The sequence below is a fragment of the Hordeum vulgare genome, chromosome 5H, assembly GCF_904849725.1.
Source record: "Hordeum vulgare subsp. vulgare chromosome 5H, MorexV3_pseudomolecules_assembly, whole genome shotgun sequence".
In the NCBI taxonomy this organism is placed as follows: domain Eukaryota; kingdom Viridiplantae; phylum Streptophyta; class Magnoliopsida; order Poales; family Poaceae; genus Hordeum; species Hordeum vulgare.
The window spans coordinates 340,429,342-340,451,335 of NC_058522.1; positions in this window are offsets into that span (position 1 = coordinate 340,429,342).

The window sequence follows — 21,994 nt, forward strand, 5'->3', positions numbered from 1 at the left end:
ATGTTTTTGTGGCACTGCCGCTTAGGTCATATTGGTGTAAAGCGCATGAAAAAACTCCATTCCGATGGACTTTTGGAGTCACTTGACTTTGATTCACTTGACACGTGCGAACCATGCCTCATGGGCAAGATGACTAAGACTCCGTTCTCCGGAACAATGGAGCGAGCAAGTGAATTGTTGGAAATCATACATACCGATGTGTGCGGTCCGATGAGTGTGGAGCCGCGCGGCGGATATCGTTATTTTCTCACCTTCACTAACGATTTGAGTATATATGGTTATGTCTATTTGATGAAGCACAAGTCTGAAACGTTTGAGAAGTTCAAGCAATTTTAGAGTGAAGTTGAAAATCATCGTAACAAGAAGATCAAGTTCCTACGGTCTAATCGTGGGGGTGAATATCTGAGTTTCGAGTTTGGTCCTCACTTAAGACAATGTGGAATTGTTTCAAAGTTTACACCGCCTGGAACACCACAGCGTAATGGTGTGTCCGAACGTCTTAATTGTACTTTATTAGAGATGGTGCGATCTATGATGTCTCTTAACAATTTGCTGTTATCGTTTTGGGGTTATGCATTAGAGACAGCTGCATTCACTTTAAATAGGGCACCATCAAAATCCGTTGAGACGACACCATACGAACTCTGGCATGGAAAAAGACCAAAGTTGTCGTTTCTTAAAGTTTGGGGATGTGATGCTTATGTCAAAAAGCTTCAGCCTGAAAAGCTGGAACCCAAATCGGAAAAGTGCGTCTTTATAGGTTACCCAAAAGAGAGAGTTGGGTATACCTTCTATCTCAAATCCGAGGGCAAAGTGTTTGTTGCTAAAAACGGAGCTCTTCTTGAGAAGGAGTTTCTCTCGAAAGAATTGAGTGGGAGGAAGATAGAACTTGATGAGGTTGTCGAACCTCTAGTCCCTCTAGATGGTGGCGCAGGGCAAGGGGAAACCCCTGTTGATGCGGTGCCGGTTGAGGAGGAAGTTGATGATTATGATCATGAAACTTCGTATCAAGTTCCTATCGGACCTCGCAGGTCGACAAGATCATGTACTGCTCTTGAGTGGTATGGTAATCCTGTCTTATCAATTATGTTGTTAGACAACAATAAACTTGCGAATTATGAAGAAGCAATGGTGGGCCTGGATTCCAAAAAATGGCTGGAGGCCATGAAGTCCGAGATAGGATCTATGTACGAGAACAAAGTATGGACTTTGGAAGTACTACCTGAAGGCCGCAAGGCTATTCAGTACAAATGGATCTTTAAGAAAAAGACGGACGCAGGCGGTAATGTGACCATTTATAAAGCTCGACTTGTGGCGAAGGGTTTTTCACAAGTTCAAGGAGTTGACTGCGATGAGACGTTCTCACCGGTAGCGATGCTTAAGTATGTCCGAATCATGTTAGCAATAGCTGCATTTTTCGATTATGAAATCTGGCAGATGGATGTCAAAACAGCGTTCCTTAACGATTTTCTTAAGGAAGAGTTGTATATGATGCAACCTGAAGGTTTTGTCGATCCAAATAATGCTAACAAAGTATGCAAGCTCTAGCGATCCATTTATGGACTGGTGCAAGCATCTCGGAGTTAGAAGAAGCGCTTTGATGAGGTGATCAAAGCATTCGGGTTTATACAAGTGGTTGGAGAATCTTGTATTTACAAGAAAGTGAGTGGGAGCTCTGTGGCGTTTCTAATATTATATGTGGATGACATATTGCTGATTGGAAACAACGTGGAGCTTTTGGAGAGCATAAAGGATTACTTGAATAAAAGTTTCTCTATGAAGGACCTAGGAGAAGCTACTTACATTCTAGGCATTAAGATCTATAGGGATAGAGCGATACGCCTGATAGGACTTTCACAAAGCACATACCTTGATAAAGTTTTGAAGAAGTTCAAAATGGATCAGTCCAAGAAGGGGTTCTTGCCAGTGTTACAAGGTATAAAATTGAGTAAGGCTCAGTGCCCAGCAACTGCGGAAGATAGAGAACAAATGAGTTCCGTCCCCTACTCTTCAGCCGTAGGTTCTATCATGTATGAAATGTTGTGCACTAGACGAGACGTCAGCTTGGCCATAAGTATGGCAGGCAGGTTTCAGAGTAATCCAGGAGTGGATCACTAGACGGCGGTCAATAATATTCTGAAGTACCTAAAAAGGACTAAAGAAATGTTTCTCGTTTATGGAGGTGACAAAGAGCTCGTCGTAAAAGGTTGCGTCGATGCAAGTTTTGATACTGATCCGGATGACTCTAAGTCACAAACCGGATACATATTTATTCTTAGTGGGGGTGCGATAAGTTGGAGCAGTTCGAAGCAAAGCGTCGTAACAGATTCTACATGTGAAGCGGAGCACATGGCTGCCTTGGAGGCAACAAAGGTGGGTGTCTTGATGAAGCAGTTCATGACAGATCTTGGAGTTGCGCCGAGTGCACTAAATCCAATAACTCTGTTATGTGACAACACTGGTGCCATTGCCTTAGCAAAGGAACCAAGGTTTCACAAGAAGACCAGGCACATCAAACGACGCTTCAACCTCATCCGCCACTACGTCGAAGGAGAGGACGTGGATATTTGTAAAGTGCACATGGATCTGAATGTAGCAGACCCGATGACTAAACCTCTTCCACGGGCAAAACATGATCAACACCAGAACTGTATGGGTGTTCGATTTATTACAATGTAAATCGCACGGCGATGTGAGGACTAGATTATTGACTCTAGTGCAAGTGGGAGACTGTTGGAAATATGCCCTAGAGGCAATGATAAATAGTTATTATTGTATTTCCTGTTTAAAGATAATCGTTTATTATCCATGCTATAATTGTATTGAATGAAAACATAGATACATGTGTGGATACATAGACAAAACAACGTCCCTAGCAAGCCTCTAGTTGGCTAGCCAGTTGATCAATGATAGTCAAGGTTTTCTGACTATATGCAAGTGTTGTCACTTGATAACTGGATCACATCATTAGGAGAATCATGTGATGGACTAGACCCAAACTATGAACATAGCATATTGATCGTGTCGTTTTATTGCTATTGTTTTCTGCGTGTCAAGTATTTGTTCCTATGACCATGAGATCATATAACTTAGTGAAACCAGAGGAATACCTTGTGTTCATCAAACGTCGCAACATAACTGGGTGGCTATAAAGGTGCTCTACAGGTGTCTCCGAAGGTCTCCGTTGAGTTAGTATGGATCAAGACTGGGATTTGTCACTCCTTGTGACGGAGAGGTATCTCGGGGCCCACTCGGTAATACAACATCACACACAAGCCTTGCAAGCAATCTGACTAAGTGTAAGTCACGGGATCTTGTATTACGGAACGAGTGAAGAGACTTGCCGATAACGAGATTGAAATAGGTATGCGGATACCGACAGTCGAATCTCAGGCAAGTAACAGACCCAAGGACAAAGGGAATGACATACGGGATTATATGAATCCTTGGCACTAAGGTTCAACCGATAAGATCTTCAGAGAATATGTAGGATCCAATATGGGCATCAAGGTCCCGCTATTGGACATTGACCGAGGAGTGCCTCGGGGCATGTATGCATTGTTCTCGAACCCGCACGGTCTGCACACTTAAGGTTCGATGATGTTTTAGTATAGTTGAGTTATATCTATGGTTACCGAATGTTGTTCGGAGTCCTAGATGAGATCACGGACGTCACGAGGGTTCCCGGAATTGTCTGTAAATTAAGATTGATATATAGGATGGTTTATTTGGTTACCAGAAAGTTTCGGGCAATTCCGGCAGTGTACCGGGAGTGAAGAATGGGTTCTGGGAGTTCACCGGGAGGGGCCCACCCACCCGGGAGTGAGGCCATAGGGTGGCGCCACAAGTCCCTAGTGGGCTGGTGGAGTCAGCCCAAGGGGCCCATGGCGCCACTTAAAGAAATACCAAAATAATAGAAAAAGAAAAAGGGAATTTGGGAGGTGGGAAGGAAGAGGACTCCTCCTTCCCAAACAGAATTGGAGGAGGAGTCCTCCTGCTCCTAGCACCAGCGCACCCCTTGAGGGCTTGACCCTCACGGCAAGCCCCTCCCCCTCCCTCCTATCTATAGTGGTGTTTTAGGGCTGATTTGAGACAACTTTTTCCACGTGCAACTCAACCCTAGACCACATAGCTTTACCTCTAGATCGGATTTCTGTGGAGCTCCGCCCTGCAGGAGTAGATCGTCACCACCATTGGAGCGTCGTCACGCTGCCAGAGAACTCATCTACTTCTCTGTCTTGATTGTTAGATCAAGAAGGCCGAGATCAACGTCAAGCTGTACGTGTGCTGAACGCGGAGGTGTCGTCTGTTCGGCTCTAGATCAGTACGGATCGTGGGACGGATCGCGGGACGATTCGTGGGATGGTTCGTGGTGCGGTTCGAGGGACATGAAGATGTTCCACTACATCAACTACGTTTCTTAATGCTTCCTGCTGTGCGATCTACAAGGGTACGTAGATCCAAATCTCCTCTCGTAGATGGACATCACCATGATAGGTCTTCATGTGCGTAGGATTTTTTTGTTTCCCATGCAATGTTCCCCAACAGAAGCATGGCTCTTTTTTGCATGAAGACCTCTTCACGGGTAAGATTGATATACTCCTTTTGCGCCTCACTGAGAGTAGATGTGTCCAAGAAGAACAAGTACTTCTCCCATTCCAACAACCTAGATCGTTCTTCCATGGCCACCTTCCTCTCCTCCAATGTCACCTTCCTCTCCTCGGCCGCCACCCTCCTCTCCTCGGCCACCAACCTCCTCTGCTCGGCCGCGACATGTTGGGTCCTTACCATCTTCCTCACCTCGTTCGCTTCTTTTCATGCCTTCACAATAGCTTCCATAGCATTTTTGAGCTCATCATCCCCTTTCCTCTTCTTATTTTCTTTTGCATCTTTCTTGCACCCATCCTGTCGTTTTGGCTTCGAGTATGAAACCAAGTTTGGTGTAGGACTTCTCTTGCCGTCATCACTTGATGCCTACTCCTCATCATGATCCAACTCAATTGTTCGCTTGCGTTTATTGCTCTCATCAACATCATTGATGCCCTCACGCTTCTTCCACTTCTCATCATCCTTCAATTCTTCATAGCAATGAAGCAAGATAAATGGTCAACCTTTCTTGATGTTCCCTTTCTTGGTCTTCTTCTCCTCTCCTTTGAACAAGTTTTGTGCAATATTGAACTACAAAAAAAAACAAGTTAGCACTACAAACACCAAGAACAAGCGGTCAATTCCAATCTTGTTGTGTAGATCAAAGTGCTCCTTTGTCCGGTTCCAATATGCATCTTTACTTTGATCACCTCCAATGGATGCATACCTTGACACTTGCAACCAAGTATTGCATAGCAATATGTCTTCATTGTTGGTGTAGTTGCCTCCTCTTCCTTTCGGTGCATCGTCAATGCCCTCACCATCCTCGTCCACCTCGAACTCATGGTCATCAAAATGCATGTGATTGGTTTGAGACCAATGAGAATTGTTGGAGCCAACACCCATAGTTGACATATATGCCTCATCGTTGACACTATAAAGGATATACAACGAAGCAAATGAGCTATCTATATGTATGCATTCAAAAAATAACAACAACAAAAAGTTCGTGAATTTTTTTTACCGTTGGTGCATTTCCTCGAACACCTTTTGCGCGTCAGCCGGTGGCTCAACAAGTGAGCTCATCGGCGCTTCGGTAGCCGCCGTGGCCGTCACACGCCGTGCAAGTCTCTTTCTCGATGGCTTGGAGGAGCCAGAGCCGTCCGCCTTATTCTTCTTCTTCTTCGCGGAAACCTTGCCCTTCTTTGCTCCCGCCACATTTGGGAGCTCCAAGAGGGGGGCACGTGGGTTCACGGCAGGCGCCTACCCGCCGTCGAGGTCATCCATGGCGGCATGAAAAGGCCGCGCGTGACGCCGGTGCTTGGAGGAGCATCGGTGGAGGCGAAGCCAAAGCTCCCCGCGCTAGGGTTTGCGGCGGAGGCGGCGGCGGCAGCCGCAGCGGAGGAGTCGCGGGTGTAGGAAGGGTGAAGGGGGTGCAGTCAGGGGCGTCCATTGGGTCAGTTCGCCAGCGGCGGCGCGCGTCGGGGCGAAGGTGCCGCGGTGGGGAGAGTGCGGCGCCAGCACTCGAGTGTGCAACGCGCGGAAGCATACACACCAAATAAGCAGCACGTGATGCCGATTCCAACTGCGTGCTATACTCTATATGTCGTGCGCGCATTTATCGCGCGACCACTGGAGCACCTTTTTCTATTGCGCGTGCGCTAAAAAGGTGAATTTGGCAGCGCGGCGCTGTTTTAGCGCGGCTGTTGGAGATGCTCTGAGTGTAAGTTCTCCTCACTCCTCCCTCCCTAGGCGTTCTCGCGGGCAGGGCTGGCCCTATAATTTGGAGGCCTTCAGTGGGCCCGACGGACATGCATGTCTCGCCGCGCGCCGTTGCCACCACCAAGTTCATACAAAGTGTAGATATGACTTATTTTTTAGATAATGCGTAAATTGAAATTAAAAATTTCAAACACTAGAAGTCTCGTCGCATTTGATGATCTGTCCACGCATAGCTCTTTTGACAAAAACACATATGCCTTCCATGAATGAACAACAGGGAAATCCCACAACATAATACCATGGCAATATCAAATAGTCTTGTGCTAATTTGGTGATACTTAATCCCCGTTAATATGAACCAACAACTTGTGAACAATTTCGTGCAAAAGAATTTGTCACAACATTTGCAATCTACAAGGAAGCATGGGCAATCTAGATGAGGAACAACTTACCTGTGAGCGTGGGCTACTGTCAACGCCTCACCGGCCAGCCACCGAGTATGCTCCATTCTCAGATCATCACCGGAGCCCGTCAGGGGCGTTGTGTTTTTGGGATACTTATAACGGGTGGAGGGCGAGCGGGACTGCCCGCTAAGCCGCAACGCCGCCCCGCAAAAAAGGCCTAGCTGACGCCGCTGGGCTGACCGCATCAGCTCAAGCGGGATCAGGCGGCATGACTACTTCGTCCGTCACGTGTCCCGTGTATCCGCACCACGAAGCACCGGCGGCCATGCCACAGGGATCAGCATCTGCAGCATCGTCGTGGAGGTGAAGTCGATGCTGACGTTGTTGGCCGCAGCGATGGCCGTGGCATCGGATCCCATCAGCTTGCTCATCCCGGACATGGTGTTGACACGTCGCCACATGTAGGTGATCTGCTGCTGCACCCCGGCACTCCGCTCCGCCGGCGTGGGGCACCGACGGAACAACGGTATGGTGGCCAGCTGGGAGACATTGAGCTCCTGGATGACGTAGGGGGTGGTGAGGTTCTCGAAGCCGATGAGCGCGAGCGCGTAGAAGGTGTCGCCGGTGACGTTGACGAAGGAGCTGTCGCCGGTGCAGCCGCACCTGACGGGCACGAGCAGCGGCTGGTTGGGCAGCAACGCTCGCGTCCTCGTCGGTCAAGCTCAGGTTGTTGGCAGCGGCGATCATTGCCCGGCTCACGCCGAAGAGGTCCGAGGGACCCCAGGGACTGCGTGCGGGCGAGGTACTTCGAGGTCCTCGTACGCACTGCGCACTGACGGGCGCACCATCTTCGTATCCGCCCACGCAACGCGGCGCGGCCGCTATGCCGGCACCTTTTCCCTCGACACGACGGACGGCTCGTTGGGCGGGGACGCCGAGTAGACGCCCCGCGGCGACTGGCTGCTGCCGTTCCAGGGCCAGGGCCACTACGACGCCGCCCTGGACGCCTGGGTCGGGCTCCACTCGCCAGGGCCGGCACGCGGCAGGCAAAGCGCCCGGTGCTGGTGCCGTCTCAGGCCTCGAGGTCCCTCGACCTCGGCGCCATCTCATGCTAGAACTCCGGGTACAACAGTGGCTTCGGCGGCGGCACGGCGCCCTCGCCGCTCTCGGTCTCGTTGCCCTCGGGCCCCGCCCTCGGTGTTCTTGAGGAGCAACGACATTGCCGCTACGTAGTACATGCATTGAGTGTTTGGCGGGTCTTTAACGGGTTCATGCGGTCTACCGCTTTGTCCGCCAAAAATGAAGTGGCGTGAAGCGAGGAGCACGCGATGCCTGCTAAAAACGCAGCCTCCTACTTTGGTGTTCGATGGGCAGCCGCATCCCATCCCGCGTGCAACCTCACTTATAAGATGGAAGAGCAGAAGGTTAGGGTTCCGTGGGATATTAAAGATACAGAGTAGTACTAGAAAATTTTCATTCATTTGCATCGGTTGGGGCCCCCAGCCTCTTGGGAACTTGGTTCAATTAATTGGAAAAGAAAGAAGATGAGACCAGGAAATGAACGAGAGCCGGCGCCCGACGACACAAGTAAAAGTAACAATTAATTTGGGTAAACGTTTATACACGGCGCGCCGGCCGAACCGTTTCGGCCGGACGCACCACGTTCGTTCGATCTGGGTGGATCGCGCGCGTCCCCTCCCCCCGCGCAGGTCTCCGTCACCCCCTCCCCCCGCGCAAGCGCCGCCGTCATGTGCTTTCCCCCCGCGCAGGTCGCCGTTGCCCCCTCCCCCCATGCAGGCGCCGCCGTTGTGTGCTTCCCCTCTACGCAAGTCGCCGTCGCCCCTCCCCGCGCGCAGGCGCCGCTGTCGTGTGCTTCTCCTCTGTGCGTGCCGCCGTCGCCCCCTCCCTCGCAGGCACCGCCGCACGCCCTCGTATCCTTCGCTGGCGCTGCTGCAAAACCACCATCACCGGTGCTCGGGCCGAGCCACTGGGGAGATGACATGGCTGCCTCCTGCCATGGACTGATTTGTGTGTATGCATGTATTAAAAAAAGCTACAAGCGGTGTGCAAAAAGCTTCAAACGGCATAAAAAAGCTTCAACTGTTGATATAAGAAGTTACAACCACGTCCATGAGAGTTGCAACCAAACTCGCCGGAGTTTTGTAGGCGGAGTTGCAACCATGATGAAAAAATGCTGCAACCATTATACAAATTTGATACATGAGTCATTGTTTTTTGTTGCAACTGTATTGTTTTTTTGCTACAACCGTTGACATGGGAGAGTTGCAACCATGATCGAAAATGCTGCAATCATTATACAAATTTGCTACATCAGTCATTTTTTGTTGTTGCAACCGTATTGTGTTTTTGCTACAACCGTTGACATGGGCGAGTTGCAACCATGATGGGAAATGCCGCAACCATTATACATTTTTGCTACATTTGTCGTTCTGTTTTGTTGCAACCGTATTGTTCTTTACAAGGGGTTGCAACCATGAGTGCACGCTACTACATCCATGGAGGTTAGAAACGCACAGAAAGGCGACATAGGTGAGGGTGGCGACCGGTGGCGACCAACGGTGGAGGGCGGCCAGCGGTGAGGAGGTGAGGCGAGGTGGTCGGCGCGTGCTGGGGCGTCGGCGCGGGCTAGGCGCGTGCGGGGACGGCGGCGCGTGCGGGGATGGCGGGGCAGTGGGGGCGCGCGCGACCAGATCTGACGGCAGGGGGCCCTAATCTAACGGCTGCTATGCGACTGGCGCGAGCCCTCGGGCCGGCGCGCCGACGCCTAGCACTGCCCATTAATTTGAAGACCGGGAGATGAACGAGAGCTGGCGCCCGGAAGAACGTGAGAGTAATTAGTGCGTAACTGGTTTCGCCCTCCCTAAGGCTGGTCGTAATGAAAGTATCATAAATAGTATCATGCATGCCAACTAGGCATATTTGATGAGGTGGCATAGAATTAAATGAAAAAGAGAGGATTGAGTAACATATTATGATACCGTATCATATTAAATGTTGTGCTACGATGTGTCATGCATGCAATAAATGGACTCTTCTATGATACTAGCACATAATACTATGCATTACGGATGTAGTATCATACACTAGTATCATATGCATGATACTAGTATACGGTACTCCGCATTACAACCAGCCTAATAGACTGGGCTCTTTGTTTCCTTTTTCCTTCTAATCTACTTTTCTTGTGGTTCTTTTTGAAACACCCCGAAAAACGGTCTTCTATTCTACTGCATACTATGCATACATAAGAGTATGGGCCCATGCTCGGCATGGGCCCTAGGTGGCCCCACTCATTGCCATGGCTCAAGGTCGGCCCTGCTCCCGGGTGCCCTCGGGTGGCAACCCTATATCTGCCGCATCCTTTCCCCTCCCCCCCTCCCACAGTCGTGGTCAAGGAGTGCGCGGGCAAAGCCCGTGCGTCGCCGGCGTTGGCGGGCTCCTTCGTTTCCTTGCTTGGGGGTGCGGCGCAGGCCGATCCTCGCTGTCGGGATGCAGCGTTGGTGGCCGCACGCGACGGCACATCGGCGCTCCAGCGTGGGCCGGCGACGAGGGCGTGAGAGTGGTGCGACAGACGTTTTGGTGGTGATGGAGGCCAGCTGGCCATGATGGCGGTGACGTCTCCGTGCTTCCGGATCCACCTTTGACGCTGCAGGCCGAGGGCGGCCTGGGCCACGGGCGACTTCTCTCGCCATGGCGTGGTGGTGTGGGGGCAGCGCGACATCGATGGATGTGGGCGATCCCATCCAGTCGGGCCCTTGCGGCTGGACAGCGGCGCTCGACGTAGGAGGGCCTCCCTGATGAGCTACCTCGATTGTTGTCGGTGGGGTGGTGTGTCGGTGCCCGACACTTTTGTATGTTGCCTTGGGTGTGTGTGTATGGTCTCTCGGTTGTATTCGGTGATGGTTGCTTTATAATATAAAGCAAGGGGAAACCCTTTTCGGCAATGGTATCTCCAGCCCATCGGGGTTCAAGTCCTCGTGCTCGCATTTTTTGGAGTTATTTCAGAATTTCCAACAATGCGCGTTCGGTAGGAGAAGACGTTCTTGTCGACTATGAGGCACCTATGTTGACTTCGTCAAATCTCAAGATGACATGCTAACTCAGACTTTCGGAGGTGCTCGTAGAGATAGAATGTGCATGTGTGTGTTCATAGGGGTGAGTATATACACGTGTATATGAATGCTTGTGTTTGTAGAGTATTAAAAAAGATTGATTGACAAATGCAAGAATAGGCAGAGTGAAGGAGTATATATAGCGAAGAGAGTTGGATTGTTTTGGTGAAGCTTGGCCAACCAAGTTTAAGATTTAGATTTGACACGGGTGATTGCTACTCTTTATAGGTGTGATGTGTCCGTCAACTATGGGGTGTATGTCGCGTCTTTGTCAATCTCAAGATCTATTGGCATAGTCTCTAGAAATTGCTTGTAGGGTAGCATGTATGCGCATGCGTTTGTAGGTGTGCGTGTGTGCGCGTATGTGGTCATCTGTATTTGCACTATTTTTTAAAAAGAAAAGCATCCAGGACAAACATGCAACCCCGCGAAGCCCACTGCACAAACTAATAGTTGAAGATTTCCCTCTGTTTAGGTTTTAGCTTCTTCCGGGGTGATCTCTCGCCGCCGTCGAGGATTTTCTTCCCTCCCCTGATCCGGTCGCTAGTTTGATTTAGACTATCCATGGGTGATCCCTGGAGCAATGCCCGACGTTGATCGGCCTTTGGTCGCGTGAAGGGAGCTAGGGCTCATCGCAACACCTAATCAGATCTCCTTTGGTGTTAGCGTTCCATAGATGGTAATCAATTGTTTGCTGACAGCAGTGGCTCCTGACGCAAATCTTGTGAGTAGGATGGAGAAGATGATGGTGGATCTAAGGCTCCGTGAAAAAAACGTGGATGATGTCACCTACAACAATGAAGAAGCACAACCGGAAGTCGTGAGGTGGATGGTCGTAGTTCGGTTTCACATGAACAAACCTTATAGCCAAATCTGGTACTTCAAGAACATGCGAGCGACATGGGATCTCGAATATGACTGCAAATTCCGTCCCTCCAATATAATCTTTACATTGTGCAATGTTTTGCTTGAGGATTGAAAACTCATAATCGACAAGTATAGGGGATCGTTTGTAGACTTCTCGATAAATAAGAGTGTCGAACTCAGCGAGGAGCTAAAGGTATAATTAGTATTCTCTCAAGTTCTATCGACCACTATTATAACTCTATGCACACTAACGCTTACTTTACCTAGAACAGGAATAAAACTAGTTGTAGGTGTAATAGGATAAATTTGCAAGAATAAAAAACTAGAAGTACTTCGCGAGATAATAAAAGTTAGTTTATTTTAGTAGAGAGCTTCTGTAACACAAAGAGAATGATTTCCCCCTAGGCAATTTTAACTAGATCGGCCATTGTCGTTGCAATTTTATATGAGGGACACACATAAGCTAACACACTTTTCGTACTTGGATCACATGAACTTATGATTGGAACTTTAGCAAGCATCCACAACTGCTAAACATCATTAAGATAAACCAACCATAGCCTTAAGTATAAAGTCCCCTTTGTTTCATACGCAACAATTCCCTTGCTCGGGTTTAAGCTTCTCCCACTCTTGCAGCCCACTATAAGCGAACCATGAACATGTTGCAATACCCTACATCGGTAATTCCCCATGTGTGAATGACACAAAAGGCAATATAGCACAACACCAAAATAAAACATACTCCCTCCGTCCCAAAATAAGTGACTAAAAAATGACTCAACTTTGTACTAAAGTTAGTGTAAATTTGAGTCATTTTGGAGTCACTTATTTTGGTACGGATGGAGTACAACTCAAACCAATCACGATCATCCGTCAATCCATAGGACAAAAATAATCTACTCCAACATCACATGGTGTCTACACATTATTAGATGATAATATATAGCACAAAGCGCCATGTTTAAGTAGAGATTACATCAGGAAAGAGAAGGGATACACCACTATATAGAGGGGGGAGTTCGTATTGACAGGATCGAGGTTGTTGATGTAGATCACCGTCATGATGGTATTGGAAATATGCCCTAGAGGCAATGATAAATAGTTATTATTATATTTCCTGTTTAAAGATAATCGCTTATTATCCATACTATAATTGTATTGAATGAAAACATAGATACATGTGTGGATACATAAACAAAACAACGTCCCTAGCAGGCCTCTAGTTGGCTAGCCAGTTGATCAATGATAGTCAAGGTTTTCTGACTATATGCAAGTGTTGTCACTTGATAACTGGATCACATCATTAGGAGAATCATGTGATGGACTAGACCCAAACTATGAACGTAGCATATTGATCGTGTCTTTTTATTGCTATTGTTTTCTGCGTGTCAAGTATTTGTTCCTATGACCATGAGATCATATAACTCACTGGCACCGGAGGAATACCTTGTGTGCATCAAATGTCGCAACGTAACTGGGTGACTATAAAGGTGCTCTACAGGTATCTCCGAAGGTGTTCGTTAAGTTAATATGGATTAAGACTGGGATTTGTCACTCCGTATGACAGAGAGGTATCTCGGGGCCCACTCGGTAATACAACATCACACACAAGCCTTGCAAGCAATGTGACTAAGTGTAAGTCACAGGATCTTGTATTACGGAACGAGTAAAGAGACTTGCTGGTAACGAGATTGAAATAGGTATGCGGATACCAATGATCGAATCTCGAGCAAGTAACATACCGAAGGACAAAGGGAATGACATACGGGATTATATGAATCCTTGACGCTGAGGTTCAGCCAATAAGATCTTCGCAGAATATGTAGGATCCAATATCGGCATCCAGGTCCCGCTATTGGATATTGACAGAGGAGTGCCTCGGGTCATGTCTACATAGTTCTCGAACCCACAAGGTCTGCACACTTAAGGTTCAATGATTTTTTAGTATAGTTGAGATATATGTGTAGTTACCGAATGTTGTTTGGAGTCACGGATGAGATCACAGACGTCACGAGGGTTTCCTAAATGGTCCGGAAACGAATATTGATATATAGGATGGTTTCATTTGGTCACCAGAAAGTTTCGGGCAATTCCTGAAGTGTACCGGGAGTGACGAATGGGTTTCGGGTGTTCACCGGGAGGGGCCCACCCACCCGGGAGTGAGCCCAAGGACCTAGGGTGGCTGGTGGAGTCAGCCCAAGAGGTCCATGGCGCCATATACAGAAAATACCAAAAGAAAAGAAAAAGAAAAAGGAAAGAGGGAGGTGGGAAGGAAGAGGAGGACTCCTCCTTCCCAAACCGAATTGGAGGAGGAGTCCTCCTCCTCCTGGTGGCCGGCGCACCTTGAGGGCCTAGTCTCTCAAGGCTAGCCCCTCCCCCTCCCTCCTATATATAGTGGTGGTTTAGGGCTTTTTGAGACACAACTTTGCCACGTGCAACTCTAGCCTATACCACATAGTTTTACCTCTAGATCAGATTTCCACGGAGCTCGGGCGGAGCCCTACAGGAGTAGATCATCACCACCACCGGAGCGCCATCACCCTGCCGGAGAACTTATCTACTTCTCCGTCTTCCTTGCTATATCAAGAAGGCCGAGATCATCGTCAAGCTGTACGTGTGCTGAACGCGGAGGTGCCGTCCGTTCGGCGCTAGATCGGAACGGATCGTGGGACGGATCGCGGGACGGTTCATGGGATAGTTCGAGGGGCGTGGAGACATTCCACTACATTAACCGCGTTTATTACGCTTCCCGCTGTGCGATCTACAAGGGTACGTCGATCTAATCTCCACTCATAGATGGACATCACCATGATAGGTCTTCCTCTGTGTAGGAATTTTTTTGTTTCCCATGCAACGTTCACCAACAGATGGTTCCCCCGGCGATGCTCCAGCGCCACCGGGAAAGAGGGGAGATAGGCCCCTCCTTATTATTTTTTCCTTGGCCTTCCTCCTAGATGGAAGGAGGATTCCCCCTGTGGTCCTTGGCCTCCATGGCCCCCGAGGGGTGGGAACCCCTCTAGATTGGATCTTTCCCTCTGTTTTCTTCTCTTTTTTCACGATCTGTTTTGGGCGCCCTTAAGTGTTTCTTTTATAGCCGGAGATCCGTAAGTGTGATTGGGCTGAAATTTTAACATGATTTTATTAGGATATTTTCTTCCTTGCGTCCGTAGGAGAACCCCAACTGACTTACGAGGTGGCGACAAGACTGCCCGACGCAACCTAGCGTAGGGGTACGCCCCATGAGCTTTGTGGGGTCTGTGGGCCACCCCTTCTGTTGATTCTTGCTCCTAAAAATCTCATATATTCCATAAAACCCTTTGTAACTTTTTATTGCGTTTGGACTTTGTTTGATATGGACTTTCAGCGAAATACAATAACATGCAAAAAATAGGAACTAACACTAGCACTAGATTAGTATGCTAGTCCAAGAAATCATAAAATTGTTGTAAAAAATAAGTAGAAATAGTAAAGTAATGCGCATGAAACATTCAAAATTTATAGATACGATGGAGATGTATCAGCATCCTGAAACTTAATTTCTGCTCGTCGTTGAGTAGGTAAATGATAAAAGAAATATAATCTTTGATGTGGAATGCTACCTAGTATAATCTTAATCAAATAATATAATCATAGCATGAATATTAGGTTAGGAATGATTGATGCCAATAGTCTATCAATTTAATATTGAAACAATAGTACAAAACATGCATGTAATTCATCATTGACTTTCATAATAATGGAGCTAAAGGAAACAACATCTATACACTTAGTTATGGTAAGCATGTGTGGGATCGAGAAGAGTATGTCTATAACAGTGGGGGGGGGTATACTACTTGCGAAAATAAAAACCTAACATTTTCCCAATTTTATTGGTTGGCAAGTTTTAGAAGTTATACCAACTCTAGCACACCCTACACATGCAAGTCTACAAGTATAGCAGCGGAAAGTAAAGACATGCACATGTAAGCAAGGAGTAGAGATAGGAAGATCATATGCAAAGAAGACACGATGATTTCTGGCGTGGTTCCGATGGGTGATGACCCACAAGTATAGGGGATCAATCGTAGTCCTTTCGATAAGTAAGAGTGTCGAACCCAACGAGGAGCAGAAGGCTCTGATAAACGGATTTCAGCAAGGTAATAACTGCAAGCACCGAAAGTAGCGGTAAGAGGTGATTGTGTAGCGAGGTGAAACGTAGCAAGCAAAGAGTAACAAGTAACAAGTAGTAGCAACGGTGCAGAAAGTGGCCCAATCCCTTTTGTAGCAAGGGATAAGCCTGAACAAAGTCTTATAGGAGGAAAAACGCTCCCGAGGACACACGGGAATTTCTGTCATGCTAGTTTCACCATGTTCATATAATTGGCGTTCGTTACTTTGATAGTTTGATATGTGGGTGGACCGGTGCTTGGGTACTGCCCTTACTTGGACAAGCATCCCACTTATGATTAACCTCTCTCGCAAGCATCCGCAACTACAAAAGAAGAATTAAGACAAAGTCTAACGATAGCATTAAACTAGTGGATCCAAATCAGCTCCTCACGAAGCAACGCATAGACTGGGGTTTAAGCTTCTGTCACTCCAGCAACCCATCATCTACTTACTACTTCCCAATGCCTTCCTCTAGGACCAAACATGGTGAAGTGTTATGTAGTCTACGTTCACATAACACCACTAGAGGAAAAACAACATACATCATATCAAAATACCGAATGAATATCAAATTCACATGACTATTATGAGCATGACTTATCCCATGTCCTCAGGAACAAAAGTAACTACTCACAAGACATAATCATAATCATGACCAGAGGTGTAATGAATAGCATCAAGGATCTGAACATAAACTCTTCCACCAAGTAATCCAACAAGCATCAACTACAAAGAGTAATCAACACTACTAGCAACCTAATAAGTACCAATCGGAGTCGCGAAACGAAGATTGATTACAAGAGATGAACTAGGGATTGGAGAGGAGATGGTGCTGATGAAGATGTTGATGAAGATGCCTCCCCTCCGACGAGAGGAGTGTTGGTCATGACGATGGCGATGATTCCCCCTCCGGGAGGGAAATTTCCCCGGCAGGATCGTCCTGCCGGAGCTCTATATTGGATCTGCTCAAGTTCCGCCTCGTGGCGGCGGCGAAACCACGAAAAAGCTCCCGTATGATTTTTTCCAGGCCAGGACGCTTCATATAGCAAAAGAGGGGGCTAGTGGGCTTTCAGGCAGCCCACAAGCTTGCCCACCGCCACCAGGGGTGGTGGTGGCGAAGTGGGGGCTTGTGGGGCCCTGGTGGCCCCCTTCGGTTGTTCTTTCGCCCAGTATTTTTAATATATTCCAGAAAAAATCCACGTAAATTTTCAGGGCATTTGGAGATGAGCAGAATAGTGGACTAGGATTTGCTCCTTTTCCAGTCCAGAATTCCAGCTGCCTGAATTCTCCCTCTTCAAATAATCCTTGCAAAATAAGAGAGAAAAGGCATAACTATGGTACCACAAGTAATATAACAGCCCAAGAAGCAATAAATATCAACATGAAAGCATGATGCAAAATGGACGTATCAACTCCCCCAAGCTTAGACCTCGCTTGTCCTCAAGCGAAAACCAACTTCCATAAACATGTCCACATGTTTGGGGACGAAGGTGTCGATAAAACATAATACATACATGAGGGCATCGTGATCACACATAGAACAACAATATATCATAAAGATTCTTATGAGAAAGTAACAATTCCTTCACAAAGCAAAGCATGAAGCAAAAACCTTACCGAGAAGTAACCTACAATAGTCCATAGTCATTGAAGCAATTGCAATTTATCACAACATCAGAAAGAGTCAAATAAGAGCTTGTAAGGAAAACCGACCTACTCAATCATCTTTTTCGTTTTCCACAATTATTACAACTCACGTGGTACTCATGGTGTCAAAGTTTTAGCTGAACACAGAGGAAGATAGGGGCTTATAGTTTTGCCTCCCAATAGTTTACCTCAAGGGTAAAGTCAACAATAATAAAGCATGAGTACTCAACTCCAAGTTGATATATGAATATAGATCTTTCCCAAGCATGTGACGGTAGCCAAGACAAAGGCAAAAATGGAATTGGTGAAGATCACCATGACTCTTACAAGGGTAAAAAGTAAAGGTACAAGATAGGCCCTTCGCAGAGGGAAGCAGAGGTTGTCATGCGCTTTTGAGGTTTGAATGCATGTCCTCTTAGTGCGGAGGAATGTCACTTTATATTGCCTCCTGTGATAAAGAACTTTATTATGCAGTCTGTCACTTTTATGTCTTCATCATCACAGGTTCGTACAAAGCTTATTTTCCACACACTAATAGATCATACATATTAGAGAGCAATTTTTATTGCTTGCACCGGTGACAACTTACTAGAAGGATCTTATTCAATCCATAAGTAGGTATGGTGGACTCTCATGACAAAATTGGGTTGGAGGTTTGTGGATGCACAAGTAGTATCTCTACTTGGTGTGGGAGTTTTTGCTAATATGAGGTGGAAGCAATCGTCACATGCTAAGGGATCTCTAATCATATAACATTGTTTGGAACCAAGCAAACACAATTCATTATGTTGTCTTCCTTGTCCAACATCTACTCCTAGGCATGTAATAGTTTGGTGAGTGCTCACAATTGTAAAAAGTGCCTAAGATGATATATTTATATGTGAACCTCTCTTTCCTTATTACTTCTTATTAATTGCAGCAATGACTGAGGTGTATGTTGATTTATTCTCAACAAGTTTCAATCACCATACATGTCCTAAGTGAAGTTATCACTTTCCATAAGATCGTCTCATGATCTTTCATGCTATCGTTCTTTTCATACTTTTGATCATGGCACAAAGTAAAGCCCTTTGACTATGACACTCTTTATTATATAGCTCGTAAACTCGAATACATCGGGGGAGAGACAAAAGCAAAAGACTCAAACTAAAAACTAAAGACTTATTCTTCTAAAAGAAGAAATAAAAACTGAAAAGGAAAGAAATAAAAAAAAGATAAAAGCAAAAGATATAAAGGTGATACGATACCAGGGCAATTCCCCCAAGCTTGGCAGAAGCCAAGGGGATTGCCCATACCAATGCTTAGTTGTCTTCCTTTGGTGGTGATGGTGGTGTTGTTGTCTCCTTTGATTCCAAGAGAGCTATCAATCTTTGATTTATACCTTTGAGATCTGTGACATGGTTTTCCAGCAAAACAACTTCACGAGAAAGTGAAATATTGCGAGCACGAGTTGTTTCGCGAAACCTCAAGAGTTCAATCAAGGATGGAGACAACACGTGGAGGAAGGGTTGGAGAAAATCTACTCCTTCAACGTCTTCAATGTTGAACATAGGCTGAACTTCCTCCCTAGCTTGGGTTTTCTCCTTAGCTTGGTCCCTTGCTTCCGTGACTTCTACTCTTTTCATATCAGCATCTACTTCCTCATGAACTTGGTGAAGATCATTCTCCCCAATAGATTCCTGAGACATCTTTGCTCTAAATCTGCGGCACACAACAAGCTCGAAACGAAAAGAGAGGAAAACTGCACGATACGGAGATCAAAACCTTCGGGCGACTATATATTGATTTTTTCTGGGCCAGAAGGAGTCCTCCGCAAGAAAACGGAGTCCGGGAGGCACACGAGGTGCCCACAAGCTTGCCCACGGCCACCAGGGGGGTGGTGGCGGAGTGGGCCCTTGTGGCTTCCTCGTTTGCTCTCCGGACTGCTTTTTTATTTTTCTAATTTTCCAAAAATTCCAAAACTGAGGAAATTTCCTATTGGAAAAGTATCGGAGTCCAATTTATTGCCGAAACAGATACATCTTCGTTTTCAAGGTCTGAAACAGGCTGATAAACATCCCTTATGTACTCCTGTGGAGTTATGACATTGATGATATTGGTCTCATCATTTATGGGAGTACCAGAGATGTAATGCTTGATTCTTTGCCCATTTACCACTCTAGGAAAATTTCCTTCCGTGTTATTGATTTTGATGGCACCGGAACGATATACTTCCTCGACAACATAGGGACCTTCCCATTTAGAGAGAAGCTTGCCTGCAAAGAATCTCAAACGAGAATTGTATAGCAAGACATAATCACCTACATTGAACTCTCGTTTCTGTATTCGTTTGTCGTGCCATCTCTTAACCTTTTCCTTGAACAACCTGGCATTCTCATATGCTTGGGCTCTCCATCCATCCAACGAGCTGATATCAAACAACCGCTTCTCACCGGCAAGTTTGAAATCAAAGTTGAGCTCTTTGATTGCCCAATAAGCTTTGTATTCCAGCTCAAGAGGTAAATGACATGCCTTACCGTAAACCATTTTATACGGTGACATGCCCATGGGATTCTTATAAGCAGTCCTATAAGCCCATAGTGCATCGTCAAGTTTGCTTGACCAGTTCTTTCGAGATCTATTGACGGTCTTTTGTAGGATCAACTTGATCTCCCTATTACTCAACTCAACTTGACCACTAGACTGAGGATGATAAGGAGATGCAACTCTATGGTTGACATCATACTTAGCTAGCATCTTGCGGAAAACACCATGAATGAAGTGTGAACCGCCATGAGTCATCAAGTATCTAGGGACTCCAAATCTTGGGAATATGACTTCTTTAAGCATCTTAATAGAGGTGTGGTGATCAACATTTTTAGTGGGGATAGCTTCTACCCACTTGGTAACGTAATCCACAGCAACTAAGATGTGAGTGTACCCATTGGAACTCGGGAAGGGTCCCATATAATCAAAGCCCCAGACATCAAATGGTTCAATGACAACTGAATAGTTCATAGGCATCTCTTGACGCTTACTGATGTTCCCTATCCTTTGGCATTCGTCACAAGACAAGACAAACTTACGGGCATCCTTGAAGAGAGTGGGCCAATAGAAACCTGATTGCAATACCTTATGGGCAGTTCTATCTCCAGCATGGTGTCCTCCGTAGGCTTCGGAATGACACTTCTGCAGGATCTGTGCCTATTCATGTTCAGGCACAAAACGTCTAATAACACCATCTACTCCTTCCTTATAAAGGTGAGGATCATCCCAGAAGTAGTGTCTCAAATCAACGAAGAATTTCCTCTTTTGCTCATAGGTGAAACTGGGTGGTATGTATTTGGCTACGATATTGTTTGCATAATCGGCATACCACGATGCACTAAGTGAAGTTCGGATGACATTTAGTTGCTCATCAGGAAAGCGTCATCAATTGGTAGTGGGTCATCAAGGACATTCTCTAGCCTAGACAAGTTATCTGCTACACTGTTATCAGCACCCTTTCAGTCAACGACGTGCAAATCAAATTCCTATAGCAGGGGAACCTATCTGATCAGCCTAGGCTTAGCGTCCTTCTTCTGCATAAGGTACTTAATAGCAGCATGATCAGAGTGAATAGTGACTTTGGAGTCAACTTTGTAAGATCTGAACTTTTCACATGCAAACACGACTGCTAAATTTCCTTCTCTGTAGTGGCATAGTTTCTTTGGGCACTGTCTAGAGTTATACTAGCGTAGTGAATGACATTCAACTTCTTGTCAACTCTTTGTCCTAGAACAACACCAACAACATAATCACTAGCATCACACATGATTTCAAAGGGCAAGTTCCAGTGAGGTGGTTGAACAATAGGTGCGGTTATCAAAGCCTTCTTAAGTATTTCAAAGGCTTCCTCACAATCCTCATCAAAAACAAAAGGAACATCCTTCTGCAAGAGGTTAGTAAGAGGCCTAGAAATATTAGAGAAGTCTTCAATGAACCTTCTATAGAAACCAGCATGACCTAGGAAACTTCATATACCTCTGATATCTGTGGGGCAAGGCATTTTCTCAATTGCATCAACCTTAGCCTTATCAACTTCAATGCCTCTTTCAGAGATTTTGTGTCCTAAGACGATACCTTCATTAACCATAAAGTGGCACTTCTCCCAATTCAAGACGAGGTTGGTTTCTTCACTTCTCTGTAAGACTTAATCAAGGTTGCTGAGGCAATCATCAAAGGAAGACCCGTAAACGGAGAAGTCATCCATGAAAACCTCGACAATCTTTTCACAAAAGTCAGAGAATATAGCCATCATACATCTTTGGAAGGTGGTAGGTGCATTACATAAGCCAAAAGGCATACATCTATAGGCAAAGGTACCGAAAGGGCAGGTGAAAGTGGTTTTCTCTTGATCAGATTGTGCAACAGGTATTTGCGAGAAACCTGAATAACCGTCTAGAAAGCAGAAGTGTGTGTGCTTTGATAGCCTTTCTAGAATTTGGTCGATGAACACCAAAGGAT